The sequence below is a fragment of the Bos taurus genome, chromosome 25, assembly GCF_002263795.3.
Source record: "Bos taurus isolate L1 Dominette 01449 registration number 42190680 breed Hereford chromosome 25, ARS-UCD2.0, whole genome shotgun sequence".
Classification (NCBI taxonomy): Eukaryota; Metazoa; Chordata; class Mammalia; order Artiodactyla; family Bovidae; genus Bos; species Bos taurus.
This window is the reverse complement of record NC_037352.1, coordinates 12,817,003-12,831,085: the sequence shown is the minus strand read 5'-3', so window position 1 is coordinate 12,831,085 and position 14,083 is coordinate 12,817,003. Positions and strand designations below refer to the sequence as shown.

At 43.6% G+C, this 14,083-nt stretch overlaps 1 long non-coding RNA gene across 3 annotated transcripts in view; it reads left to right on the top strand.

Moving 5' to 3' along the window:
- The window catches only part of LOC132343843 (uncharacterized), a 52,526-nt gene that overhangs the window by 2,262 nt on the left and 36,181 nt on the right, over positions 1-14,083 (top strand). The window contains exon 3 of one of the 3 annotated variants that reach the window (XR_009492835.1): positions 4,045-4,216. The exons of the other annotated variants lie outside the window; for them this stretch is intronic. This is a non-coding gene — a long non-coding RNA (uncharacterized lncRNA). The remainder of the gene's footprint in view (positions 1-4,044; positions 4,217-14,083) is intronic. 3 annotated transcript variants of the gene reach the window in all.

Sequence of the window (14,083 nt, the reverse complement as noted above, 5' to 3'; positions counted from 1 at the left end):
AGGATATGCATGTTGAAGTAACAACTCTGATATTCAAACCTGATTCCCAGCTGTGATATGCAAAGTAATGGCTCCACAAAGATGTTCATGTTTTAATCCCTTGGTACCTGTGAATATGTTACCTTATATGGCAAACGAGGCTTTGCAGACATTATTAATTTAGAGATTTCAAGATGGGGAGTGTATTTTGGATTGTCATGGTGGGCCCACTGTAATTATGAGCGTCCATATAAAGGAAGGAGAGAGACCAGAGGGTGAGAGTCTGAGAAGGAGATGTGACAATGGAAACAGAGGTTGGAATGATGTGGAAGGGGCCACGAGCCAAAGAATGCTGCCTTTTGTAGCTGAAAAAGGCAAGGGAATGAGTTCTCCTCTGAGGGCTTCAGAAGGAACACATTCTTGCCAACCGATTTTGCACTTCTGGCCCCCAGAACTGGAATATATGAACTTGGGTTGTTCTAAGCACCTACATTTGTGGTAATTCGTTACAGCAACTGGAAACTAATACACAAGCATTCACTATTTCCAATAAACTGAGCTCTACAGATGAAGTCCTGTAAGAGTATATAATGAAGCAGTAATTTTGGAGGATGATTGGTCAATATATAGAGAAATTTAAAATATCTATATAGATCCATATATATGTGAAAATATATTTACCCCACAAATATTTATTGGGCACCCATGACTTGTCAGTGAACAAAACAGATTAAAAACTTGGCTACCGTACAACTTATATTCTGTGGGGAACTTATGTATGATGTTTATTAATCATATAATTTTGTGAACTGTCATTATTTTGCAGATATTTCTCCTGAATTTCTTATGCTAGGAGGCTAGTCAAAACTTCTTCCTGCATCCCTAATAAGTGGAATATCATACAATACTTATAAGCTGTTCAGTTAAGTCACTCAGTCATGTCCAACTCTGCGACCCCATGAACTGCAGCATGCCAGGCCTCCCTGTCCATCACCAATTCCCGGAGTTTACCCAAACTCATGTCCATTGAGTCGGTGATGCCATCCAACATCTCATTCTCTGTTGTCCCCTTCTCCTCCCACCCTGAATCTTTCCCAGCATCAGGGTCTTTTCAAATGAGTCAGCTCTTTGCATCAGGTGGCCAAAGTATTGGAGTTTCAGCTTCAACATCAGTCTTTCCAATGAACACCCAGGACTGATCTCCTTTAGAATGTACTGGTTGGATCTCCTTGCAGTCCAAGGGACTTTCGAGAGCCTTATCCAACACCACAGTTCAAAAGCATCAATTCTCCGGTGCTCAGCTTTCTTTATAGTCCAACTCTCACATCCATACATGACTACTGGAAAAACCATAGCCTTGACTAGATGGACCTTTGTTGGTAAAGTAATGTCTCTGCTTTTTAATATGCTGTCTAGATTGGTCATAACTTTCCTTCCAAGGAGTAAGCGTCTTTTAATTTCATGGCTGCAGTCACCATTTGCAGTGATATTGGAGCCCCCCAAAAATAAAGTCAGCCACTGTTTCCACTGTTTCCACATCTATTTGCCAAGCTGTATGTGACAAGATACCAAATCCAGGCTATTATAAAATACAAAAAGTAACTTCAAAACAGTAATGTATAGAATGGTCCCATTTGTTTAAAGAACCAGTAAACAGGCATTATTTCCTTATGACTACATAGAAAAGCCCTTAACAAAAGTAATAGCTTCTGGGGAGTTGAAATGGGTGGTTGGTGTAGGGTGAGACCTTTACATTTCAGTTTATTCTGTTCTTCTCTGTTTGACTTTCTTACCGTTGACTTATATTGCTTTTATAATGAAAGCAAAAGAAAACACTTCCCAGGTACTAAATAAATACTTCATCAGTACTGCACAGTATTACATCGTGAATTCTATATTTAATGTATATTCTGGGCAACAATGTCAAAAGTTGGTATCTAGGGAAGCAGACTTTTGTATTAATAAATTCTAGCAGAGGAGAAGGCAATGGCACCCAACTCCAGTACTCTTGCCTGGCAAATCCCATGGATGGAGGAGCCTGGTAGGCGGCAGTCCATGGGGTCGCTAGGAGTTGGACACGACTGAGCGACTTCACTTTCACTTTTTACTTTCATGCACTGGAGAAGGAAATGGCAACCCACTCCAGTGTTCTTGCCTGGAGAATCCCAGGGACGGGGAAGCCTGGTAGGCTGCTGTCTATGGGGTCGCACAGAATTGGACACGACTGAAGTGACTTAGCAGCAGCAGCAGATGTGTCTAGACATTGTAGTTTTGCCCCTCAGTCAGTTCAGTTGCTCAGTCGTGTCTGATTCTTTGCGACCCCATAGACTGCAGCACACCAGGCTTCTCTGTCCATCACCAACTCCTGGAGCTTACTTAAAGTCATGTCCATTGAGTCAGTGATGCCATCCAACCATCTCATCCTCTGTCATCCCCTTCTTCTCCTGCCTTCAATCTTTCCCAACATCAGGGTCTTTTCTAGTGAGTCAGTTCTTTCCATCAGTGGCCAAAGTATTGGAGTTTCAGCTTCAGCATCAGTCCTTCCAATGAATATTCAGGACTGATCTTTAGGATGGACTGGTTGGATCTCCTTGCAGTCCAAGGGACTCTCAAGAGTCTTCTCCAACACCACAGTTCAAAAGCATCAATTCTTTGGCTCTCAGCTTTCTTTATAGTCCAATTCTCACATCCCTGGGCAAAAGTTTTTCACTTAAAAGATTCTTCCTCCCACCATGTCACTGTCACAATAATTCTCCAAACCTTTCCTTATTTTTAGATTGTTCTGATCATCAGAGCTATCTCCACTCTAGATTACTTTGCAGGTTTCAGTTTTGCCCACCAAGACACAGGTCAGGCAGCAGCCCTGTGGTTTTTGGTGCTGGTCTGCAGTGAGATTAAGCATCATTTTCCTCCTGACTTGAGGTAGAACTAAGCACATCTTAGATAACCCTGATTGCCATAGGTAGGCCACCATAATTTCTCTCAACAACCTCAGTTTTTCACATCCATATGGAGACTGCCTTAAATCTAGAGGCTAGAGAAAAGATAAAGAGAGAATGCTTTCTGACTTTGACTCCTTTCCTAGGACCAGATCACCTTTGGGCCCCTTAAGGATTCTGGATGTAACTTATAAAGACTTGGGTTTGAAACCCAGCTCAGCTATGTGACCTATGCAGGTTATTTAACCTCTCTATACCTAAGTGCAGAGAAGGCAATGGCACCCCACTCCAGTACTCTTGCCTGGAAACTCCCATGGACGGAGGAGCCTGGTAGGCTGCAGTCCATGGGGTCGCTAAGAGTCGGACACGACTGAGCGACTTCACTTTTACTTTTCACTTTCATTCATTGGAGAAGGAAATGGCAACCCACTCCAGTGTTCTTGCCTGGAGAATCCCAGGGACTGGGGAGCCTGGTGGGCTGCTGTCTATGGGGTCACACACAGTCGGACACGACTGAAGTGACTTAGCAGCAGCAGCAGCATACCTAAGTGGCCTAGTCTTTAAAATGGAGCTGACATAAAAAAGAATGAAATAATGCCATTTGCAGCAACAGGGATGGACCTAGAGATGATCATACTAAGTGAGCCAGAGAAGGACAAATACCATATGGTATCACTTACTTGTGGAATCTAAAATACGATACAGATGAACTTATTTACAAAACAAACAGATTCACAGACAGAAAGCAAATTTATGGTTACCAAAGGGGAAAGGGGGTGAGGGAGGAATAAATTAGGAGTTTGGGATTAGCAGATACACACTGTTATACCTAAAACAGATAATCAACAGGACCTGCTATATAGCACAGGGAACTATTTCCAGGATCCTGTAATAATCCATAGGGGTTTCCCAGGTGGCTCAGTGGTAAAGAATCCACCTGCTAATGCAGGAGACGCAGGAGACGTAGTTTCAATCCCGGGGTTGGGAAGATCTCCTGGAGGAGGAAAAGGCAAAATCTAATGGACAGAGGAGCCTGGCAGGCTACAGTCCAGAGGGTTGCAAAGAGTCTGGGGTGATGTCTGGTGAGATAACAAAGTAGGAACTGTTATTCTCCTTATTTTCCAAGTGAGGAGAGACGAGATTAGGATGGCAGAGTAGAAGGACATGCGCTCATCTTCTTCTGCCAGAGTACGAAAATTACAACTCACTGTTGAACAACCATCAACAGGAAGACACTGGAACCCACCAAAAAAAAGATGGCCCACATTCAAGGACAGAGGAGAAGCCACAACGAAATGGTAGGAAGGGAACAGTTACAGTAAAATCATATCCTATACCTGCTGGGTGGGTGACTTAACAAACTGGAGAACAATAATACCAAAGGAGTTCTTGCACTGTTTTGAAGGTTCTAGGCCCCATATCAGGCTTCCCAGCCTGGGGATCCGGCCAGGGGACTGGGAATCCCCAGGGAATCTGACTTTGAAGGCCAGTAGGATTTGATTACAGAGCTTCCACAGGACTGGGGGAAACAGAGACTCTTAGACGGCACAAACAAAACAAAATCTTCTGTGCATCAGGACCCAGGGGAAAGGAACAGTGACTCCCAGGAGACTGAGACAGACCTACCTGTGAGTGTTTGAGAGTCTCCTGCACAGGCGTGGGTAGGTAGTGGCCTGCCATGGGGACAGAAGCACTGACAGCATAAGTCCTGGGAGATGTGGCTCTTGTAAGCCCTCTTTGGAGAAGACTCTTGAGAGTCCCTTGCTCAGGAAGGAGATCAAACCAGTTAGTCCTAAAGGAAATCAACCCTGAATATTCATTGGAAGGACTGATGCTGAACCTCCAATATTTTGGCCACCTGATGCGAAGAGAGTCAATTCATTGGGAAAAAACCCTGTTGGTGAGGGCAGGAGGAAAAGGGGGTGACAGAGAATGAGATGGTTGGATGGCATTACTGACTCCATGGACAGGAGTTTGAGCAAACTCCAGGAGATGGTGAAGGACAGGGAAGCCTGGCACGTTGCAGTCCATGGGGTCGCAGAGTCGACGGACTCAGCAGCTGAAAACAGCAATAGAAGCCTATAGACTCCAGGACTGGGTCACCTCAGTCCAAACAACTAAAGGAGGGGAGCACAGCCCCGCCCATCAGCTGACAATTGGATTAAAGTTTTACTGAGTAAGCCCCTACAGGTGAGAAGGCATAACTAACTTGTCCACAGCTACCCAGGTAAGAGTGGAACATGGAGCACAGTCCATCTGCTTCTAAACCTGAATTCTTTCTTATTGCCACCTTAAATTAAACTGTTGCCTCCTTAAAAGCCTGATGCTGAAGGCCTTGAATGCCATCCTGAGTCATTCAGATTTGAACATGTGGCTCAGATGGTCCCCTTCCTTTCCACTCTCAAATATCCTTTTAACAAATTCAAAATACTCTTGGACCCATCCTTCATAAAGGCAGTAGGATTTTTTTGTGTTTGTTGGTTGGGACAATACATTTAAAAAGCTGCTGTGAATTTAGCGAACCTTCCCAGATGGTGTTAGTGGTAAAGAGCCTGCCTGCCATTGGAGTAGACATAGGAGACTTGGGTTCGAAACCTGGGTTGGGAAAATCCCCTGGTGTGGGAGGTGGCAACCCATTCCAGTATTCTTTCCCGGAAAATTCCATGGACAGAGGAGCCTTGTGTGCTAAAGTCCACGGGGCCGCAAAGAGTCAGACATGAGTGAGCACACACACACACACACATGATTTCAGCAATGCTTTCATATCAATTGTTAACTTATTAATTTCAGCAGCATCTATTAATAGAAACATTTGAAAAACTTTAGTATATGACCTTGAGCAGTCTTACTGATTCTGTCTGTGGGCAATAGTTGGTACACACAGGACTAGGGAAACAGTTGCAATACCTGTAGAGTTCTGCCCATGACCTGAGGTCCTTGGGAGATTCATTGGTGTGTATCACATATATTTGTTGTTGTTGTTTAGTTGCTAAGTCATGTCTGACTCTTTTGTAACCCCAGGAACTGTAGCCTATCAGGCTCCTCCGTCCATGGGATTTCCCAGGCAAGAATACTGGAGTGGGTTGCCATTCCCTTCTCCAGGGGATCTTTCTGACCCAGGGCTCGAAACCAGGTCTCCCGTGTCTCCTCCATTGGCAGGCAGATTCTTTACCAACTGAGCCACCGGGGAAGCCCAGTATTAATTGCCTGAAAATGAAGTCACCTGAATGCTAATACTCTGTAGTTAAGTCCACTAAAAGAAGACTTAGCATTTGGTTAACTAATTATTACTCAGAGAAGCAGAGGGAATTTAATTATTAAAGTAATCTTTTCTCTTGGAAATAAGGACTTTTGATGGCTTGTAATTAAAATAAATATATTCTTGCTGTTTTGACAAGCCGTTCATCTTTAACAAAAAAGAAACAAAGCAAGAATGAAGCTGAACACAAAAACCAATTACCTGTCTCTCTTTGTAACAACAAGTAGCCTTTTGTGAAAATGATACTGGTTCCTATGGAGTAGCAATTAACCTTTTGCAAGGATTTATGGGGAACCCCATGGAGGCTCTCCCCTGGGGAAAATAATACTTAAATCCAGTAAGCTTTGTGGAATGTGTTTTTCCTTATTTTTGGAGACATTCTTTTCCCCTTACTGCACCTTCTCTCTTACAGTGCATTCTGAGAGGAGGCAGCAGGCAGTGCAAAATAAAAATTCAGGGCATTTTGTAAAAAATGGAGAATTTCAGGGTGGTGACAGCAGGGCACTTAACCAAGCATGAGGCCTTCCTGAGCCTGTGTGACTGACTGTGCATGCCTTGGAGCTGACGCTGCAAAGAGCTTTGACCTTGCAAATGACAATGTTCTAAGTTACCTGTCTTTGTTAGTAGGCACTGATGACCTTGCAGTTGTAAACTGTTTTGCCTGATTTGGAGTTAGTCTTGTGGAGAAGGGAATTCTGGGGTAGTGATGCCTGGGGACCTTATTCATAAAGGTCTTCAACGTAGAATTGAAAAAAAAAAAACAACAACTTTTTTATTTTGTGTTGGGGTATAGCCGATTAACTGGAGAAGGAAATGGCAACCCACTCCAGTGTTCTTGCCTGGAGAATCCCAGGGACCGGGGAGTCTGGTGGGCTGCCGTCTCTAGCAGCAGCAGCATAGCCGATTAACAATGTTGTGATAGTTTCAGATGAGAAGGGACCCAGTCGTTTAAATGTAGACTTTCGACGTTTTCTCCACATATGGTTCTACCTGCAGTCTTGTAGAAGAGGGCAGGGGTGATAGAAGAAAACATTAAATTTGGGTCTGATTTTTGGACCACATTGCTTGTAGTGACCTTTGGCTTAATGTTAAATGGAAATAAGTCATGTAATTTTATTGTAGGACCTTGTCATTGGGGTGGAACATGTAGACAGACTTAATTCTGTAATTTATAAGTAATACATAGTTATCATTTTAGCGTATCTACAACAATCGTGTGATTATCCAAAAAGTCCCCAATAATATTTTACTGTAAAAATCCCCCCCAAACCCTGGGGTTCTTATTAATCAGAAATTATTGATTTTGTTGAGTGAAAAAAGTAAGGTGCAGAACAATGTATAAAATATGCTACCTTTTGTGTAAGATCACTTTTGTGAATGTAGATTTATGCTCGAATATACATAAAGAAAATCTGGCAGGATATAAGAAACTAAGAAACTGTTAAAGGAAATTGAACAGATGGAATTCAGGATAAGAAGGGGATTTTTTCCCCCAATGTTTATCATTTAATTCTTTTTGCTGTTTAAAGTCATATAGTTTAAATGTATTAAAAATTAAATAATATTAACAAACACATGTAATTCAGTAGAAGATAAGAAATCAATTATTCATGGCACTAGATTTTGGGGTTTAAAGCATTCATTTATTAAACAAATGAATGTAAATAAGAGATAGCCATTTGAAATATCCCATTTTGTCATTTCTTCATGTTCTGGTCCTTTCTTGACGTCTTAGATGCTTGCTTTGGAGTTTGCTTCTTATGTTTTTCTGAGAAATGCCATTGGGTCAGGGTATCTTCTCAATAAAAAATAGGTTTAGGAAATTCAGAGCTGGCTCATTGCAAAAGTAGAATTGATTGTTATTTAACAGAGATCTAATCACGCCTAGTTTTGCCTCCACAGGGAGTCATGATATACAGCATTGACATTTAGAGTGAGAATGATGTTTAGAAGTCAAGACAAGTTGCTTGAAATAAGAGAAAGGAGGAAATAGTATGATAGCTTTTGTATCATTCTGGTGGGAAAAATGAGAATGTGAATAGCTTATTCACAGAGAGTCCTCTTTAATAAATCAAAAGGTTAGTTCTTTACCCGTTCTTGAAAAATGAGTAAATGGCCTTCCTTTTTTTCTCTCCTGTGCCACTTCCAGATAAATCCTTGATTTTTTTAACCTTAGCAAATTTCATCAAACTCTATGAGGGACAGTCAGTGTAGTGGATGCTGTGGTATGCCACACTCCATTTGAAACAAATATTCATTTCCTCATCTGTTGGAAATGCTGGAGGCTGACAGCTCTCATCTGAGTCTCTAAAACTTGCTCTCAGCTGAAGAGGGCTGCCTGGCCCCAGGTCACTTCTCTGTTCCAGGGATAGCCAAGTGTGATTGGAATGGACATACTAGGTGTTTGGGAGAACTCTGCATCCCTGGCTTGTCGAGTAAAAACTGTCATAGTGGGAGCAGGCCAACAGAAAGTGTCTAAAGTGGCCCTTCTCTCTCACATCAGCCAGAATAGTATATAAAAAAACAGTATTACAGGGGTAGCCATCCCCCTCACGTGTGCATGCTAAGTTTTAAGTCCTGTGCATCTCTTTGTGACCCGATGGACCTCACCAGATTTCCTCTGTCCATGGGATTCTCCAGGCAAGAATACTGGAGTGGGTTGCCACAATGTCTTCCAGGGGAGTCTTCCCGACCCAGAAATCAAACCTGGATCTCTTATGTCTCTTGCACTGGCAGGCAGATTCTTTACCACTGAGCCACCAAGGAAGACCCTGTGTCTATATTAATGATTAAAATGTGGCAGAAATGATGCTGGTGAGTGACTTCCAAAATTGGTATAGTAAAGGCCATGTTGGTTTCTTTTGGGGCACTCTCTCTGGGAGCCTTCAGTTGCCATGTAACCTGTCTGGCTCTCCCGAGTCCATCATGTTGAAAGACTATTTGGAGAGATGGGTGAGGAAGAGGGAGAAGGAGAGGGAGAGAAATAGAGATAAAGAGTGAGTGGGAGGGCACTTCCTGGATGGTCCAGTAGCTAAGATTCTGTGCTCCCAGTGCAGGGGACCTGGGTTTAATCCCTGGTCAGAGAACAGGATCCCACATGCTGCAGCTGAGTTTGCATGCCTCAGGTAAAGGTCCTGCATGCCGCAATGATGATCCCATGTGTAGCAACTAAGACTTGGCCCAGCCAAATAAATAAATAAATGTTAAAAATTTAAAAAGAGAGAGAGATTGAGATTGAGATTTGCCTGAGCAACCCTTGATGTTTCAGCCCCTAGCTACCTGAGTCATCCCAGCCCACAGAGCAGATATCTGAGTGAGAAAGCCTTTGTGATGACCCTGACCCCAGGCACCAATTGACTGTAACCACATGACAGACCCTGACTGAGAATTACCCAGCTGAGCCCAGCTGACCTCCTTAATTAGAACAAACTCAGTCCTGAGTATTCATTGGAAGGACTGATGCTAAAGCTGAAACTCCAATATTTTGGCCACCTGATGCGAAGAACTGACTCATTTGAAAGGTGGGAGGAGAAGGGGACGACAGAGGATGAGATGGTTGGATGGCATCACTGACCCCATGGATATGAGTTTGAGTAAACTCCGGGAGTTGGTGATGGACAGGGAGGCCTGGCATGCTGCAGCCCCTGGGGTTGCAAAGAGTTGGACACGACTGAGCAACTGAACTGAACTGAAATGCTTGTTATTGGTTTACAGCACTGTGTGGTTTGTTACAAGTAGGTAACTGGAACATAGCTGCTGTGCCAGTTATGGTATCTTTTGCTGGAGGAGATCAGTATGTCCTTAGGTACATGGCATGTGACCATTGATCCAAGAAATGTTCTGATTTCCACCCTGACCAGAAAGACTTTGTATTTACTTATGATGGACAGCAGTATACATTTATTGTTTTGCCCCAGTCCTATCTTAGCTTTCCTTCCTTTTGTCAAAATATAGTCCCAAAGGTCCTGGGTCATCTGGACATCTCATACAACATCCTGTTGGCCCACTATACTGATGACATCATTGACAGTCCAAATGGACAAGAAATGGGAAGTACTTTGGAGGCATTGGTCCATTTGGGCTGCTGTAAAAAGATAACACACAAAACTTCCCTGATGGTCCAGTGGTTAAGAATCCGCCTACCAGTGCAGGGGTCGTGGTTCAACCCCTGGTCAGGGAAGATCCCATGTGCTGTGAGGCAACAAAGCCCATGCACCATAGCTACTTAGTCTTGGTGCCCTAGAGCCTGTACTCCACAAGAGAAGCCACCGCAATGAGAAGCCCACTCAGTGTAACAAGAGAAAGCCAGCAGGTAGCAATGAAGACCCAGCACAGCACTGAAAAAAAAAAAAAAAAAAAGATACCTCAGATTGGATGGCTTGTAAACCACAGACATTCATTTCTCACCAAAGAAATCCTTGGCTGTCTTTTGAGAGTCTTTGGCCCAATTTTAATGGTAATTTTGATTGGCCTGAGAAACACTGGTAACCAGGTGCTCAGATTCCACAGAGAAGAGGGTCTAGATTGCTGTACCAGATAAGCCACCTTGACCTTCAGAGGTGCTAGCCATAGGCGAGGGGATTCTAGAATGGCTAGTTGTAGGAGGGGGTATAAAGAAAAGGAGTTTTGGAACTCAGACCTGCTATAGTAATGGGGGCCATGGTTAATCACATTCATTATTATTTGGAAATTTACCCCAGGAAGCATCCCAATAGAATCCTGGAAGAGCTGTTCACAGATTAAATTATTGCAACATATGAATCTGACAAGGGGTAGACTGTAGTGGATACAGTAATGTGCTGACCAGATCACTACCTTCCAGGACTGAAAATTCATACTCTCATCTGCTGGGGGTATTGGCAGCTGCAGTTTCTTGGCTGAGTTCCTAAGACTTGCCTTCAGCTATAAAGAGGTGCTTTGCTCAAGATTACTCCACAACTCTTTACAGTGGTGGCTTCACCTAAGGACTGGTTGATGTAGGGATTTGGTTGAAGTTCTCTTGCCCCAGGCCAACCCAGCTCCAGAACTTCTTATAGGATTAGCTGAGGACTTCCTTGTGACTACATCACAGTTCAACTTTTCTTTTTGACTAGTCCCGCTTTTTTTTAACTTTCTTATCAGTTCAGTCAGTTCAGTCGCTCAGTTGTGTCCGACTCTTTGCGACCCCATAAATCACAGCACGCCAGGCCTCTCTGTCTATCACCATCTCCCAGAGTTCGCTCAAATTCACATCCATCGAGTTGGTGATGCCATCTAGCCATCTCATACTCTGTCGTCCCCTTTTCCTCCTGCCCCCAATCCCTCCCAGCATTAGAGTCTTTTCCAATGAGTCAACTCTTCCCATGAGGTGGCCAAAGTACTGGAGTTTCAGCTTTAGCATCATTCCTTCCAAAGAAATCCCAGGGTTGATCTCCTTTAGAATGGACTGGTTGGATCTCCTTGCAGTCCAAGGGACTCTCAAGAGTCTTCTCCAACACCACAGTTCAAAAACATCAATTCTTCGGCACTCAGCCTTCTTCACAGTCCAACTCTCACATCCATACATGACTACTGGAAAAACCATAGCCTTGACTAGACAGACATTTGTTGGCAAAGTAATGTCTCTGCTTTTGAATATGCTATCTAGGTTGGTCGTAACTTTTCTTCCAAGGAGTAAGTGTCTTTTAATTTCATGGCTGCAGTCACCATCTGCAGTGATTTTGGAGCCCCCCAAAATAAAGTCTGACACTGTTTCCACTGTTTCCCCATCTATTTTCCATGAAGTGATGGGGCCAGATGCCATGATCTTCATTTTCTGAATGTTGAGCTTTAAGCCAACTTTGTCACTCTCCTCTTTCACTTTCATCAAGAGGCTTTTGAGTTCCTCTTCACTCTCTGCCCGGAGAAGGCAATGGCACCCAACTCCAGTACTCTTGCCTGGAAAATCCCATGGATGGAGGAGCCTTGTGGGCTGCAGTCCATGGGGTCGCTAAGAGTCAGACACAACTGAGCGACTTCACTTTCACTTCTTACTTTCATGCATTGGAGAAGGAAATGGCAACCCACTCTAGTGTTCTTGCCTGGAGAATCCCAGGGACGGGGGAGCCTGGTGGGCTACCGTCTATGGGGTCGCACAGAGTTGGACACGACTGAAGCGACTTAGCAGTCACTGTCTGCCATAAGGGTGGTGTCATCTGCATATCTGAGGTTATTGATATTTCTCCCAGCAATCTTGATTCCAGCTTGTGCTTCTTCCTGCCCAGCGTTTCTCATGATGTAGTCTGCATAGAAGTTAAATAAGCAGGGTGACAATATACAGCCTTGACGTACTCCTTTTCCTATTTGGAACCAGTCTGTTTTTCCATGTCTAGTTCTAACTGTTTTGTGAGTAGATTTTGCTTTTATTTGAGGTGACTCAGATGGTAAAGAATATGCCTGCAATGCAGGAGACCCAGGTTTGTTCCCTGGGTTGGGAAGATCCCATGGAGAAGGGAATGATTACCCACTCCAGTATTCTTGCCAGGAGAATTCTAGGGACAGAGGAGCCTAGGAGGCTACAGTCCATGAAGTTGCAAAGAGTTGGGCATGACTGAGTGACTAACACTTTCACTTTCAAATGATTTTGTTCTTACCATATTGCTTTTCAGCTAATAATACAATTCGGAGATCAGTGCAAGACAGGTACTTGAGGGTGAGCAACTGAAGTTGATTCTGGTTTATTAAAGAGCAAAGGAATTTATTGAAATCTATTCTATAGTTCACAGAATTGCCAGCAAGTCTAGAGAATCCCAGGTGGCACTGGGATGTTCTTCACATCCCAGTGGTGAAGAACACAGCTGCCAATGCAGGAGAAGTAAGTGATGTGGGTTTGATTGTGGGTCAGGAAGATCCCCTGGAGGAGGGCATGGCAACCCACTCCAGTATTCTTGCCTAGAGAATCCCATGGACAGAGGAGCCTGGTGGACTACGCTCCATAGGATCGAAAAGTTGTACATGATTGAAGCAACTTAGCTCTAGAGAACCAGGTTACAAAGAAGACAAACCAAGGAAATTAAGGACCAAGCCCATAGGTATGGGTGCTCTGTGGGACGAGTATGAGCCACTGTGGCCGCCACTGGATGGTGGACACATTCTCCTCTGTGTCTTATTCTTTGAATCTCTTGTGTGAAATCCAAAGCCCCAAATGAAGATGCCTGTTTATATCCCGGCTGCTGGAGTGTGGTAAAAGTGTGTAAATGGTCTTTTCATGGTGTGGAAAGACATACAATAGCCAGTCTCTGTTTCCTGGAAGTTCCTTTTCCTGCCTCCCCCCTGTCTGTTAGACGTTGTCCTCATATACATATACTTGGTGATCCCTGGCTCGCTGTTAACAAAGAGTGAAGCACCAAAGGACTGACTGGACACTGTGTATGTGAGTGGGGCTGGTGGACTAATTGATTTCAGTGAGGGATTTCCATACTTCAACTGCTCTAGGTCTTTTCTCCTGGAAAAAAAGTGTTGTTTGTTTGGGAGAAGAATCCACCAGGTTTCTGCTTGGGGACACATGAGTCTGGTTTCCAGAGCTCTGGGACTTGGCTGTAAGGTTTCTGCAGAAGAAAGTTCAATAATGGTCTTGTCTTGCGTCTGGCTTTAGTGGGACTGTTTGTTTCCATTTTAAGATATTTCTTCTGGGGACCTGGTTGGTCCTGTGGCTGAGACTCTGTGCTCCCAGTTCAGGGGGCCTGGGTTTGATCCTTGGTCAGGGAACTAGATCCCACATGCCACAACTAAAGATCCTGGTGCAGCCAAATTAAAAAAAAAAAAAAAAATTTCTTCTGGTCTGAAGTAGTATTCATATATGTTATTGTTCCTTTATAGTAGATTATTTAAAATTTGGAGTGGCTGTTGGATTTTACCAAATATTCTTCTGTGTCTATTGATATGATCA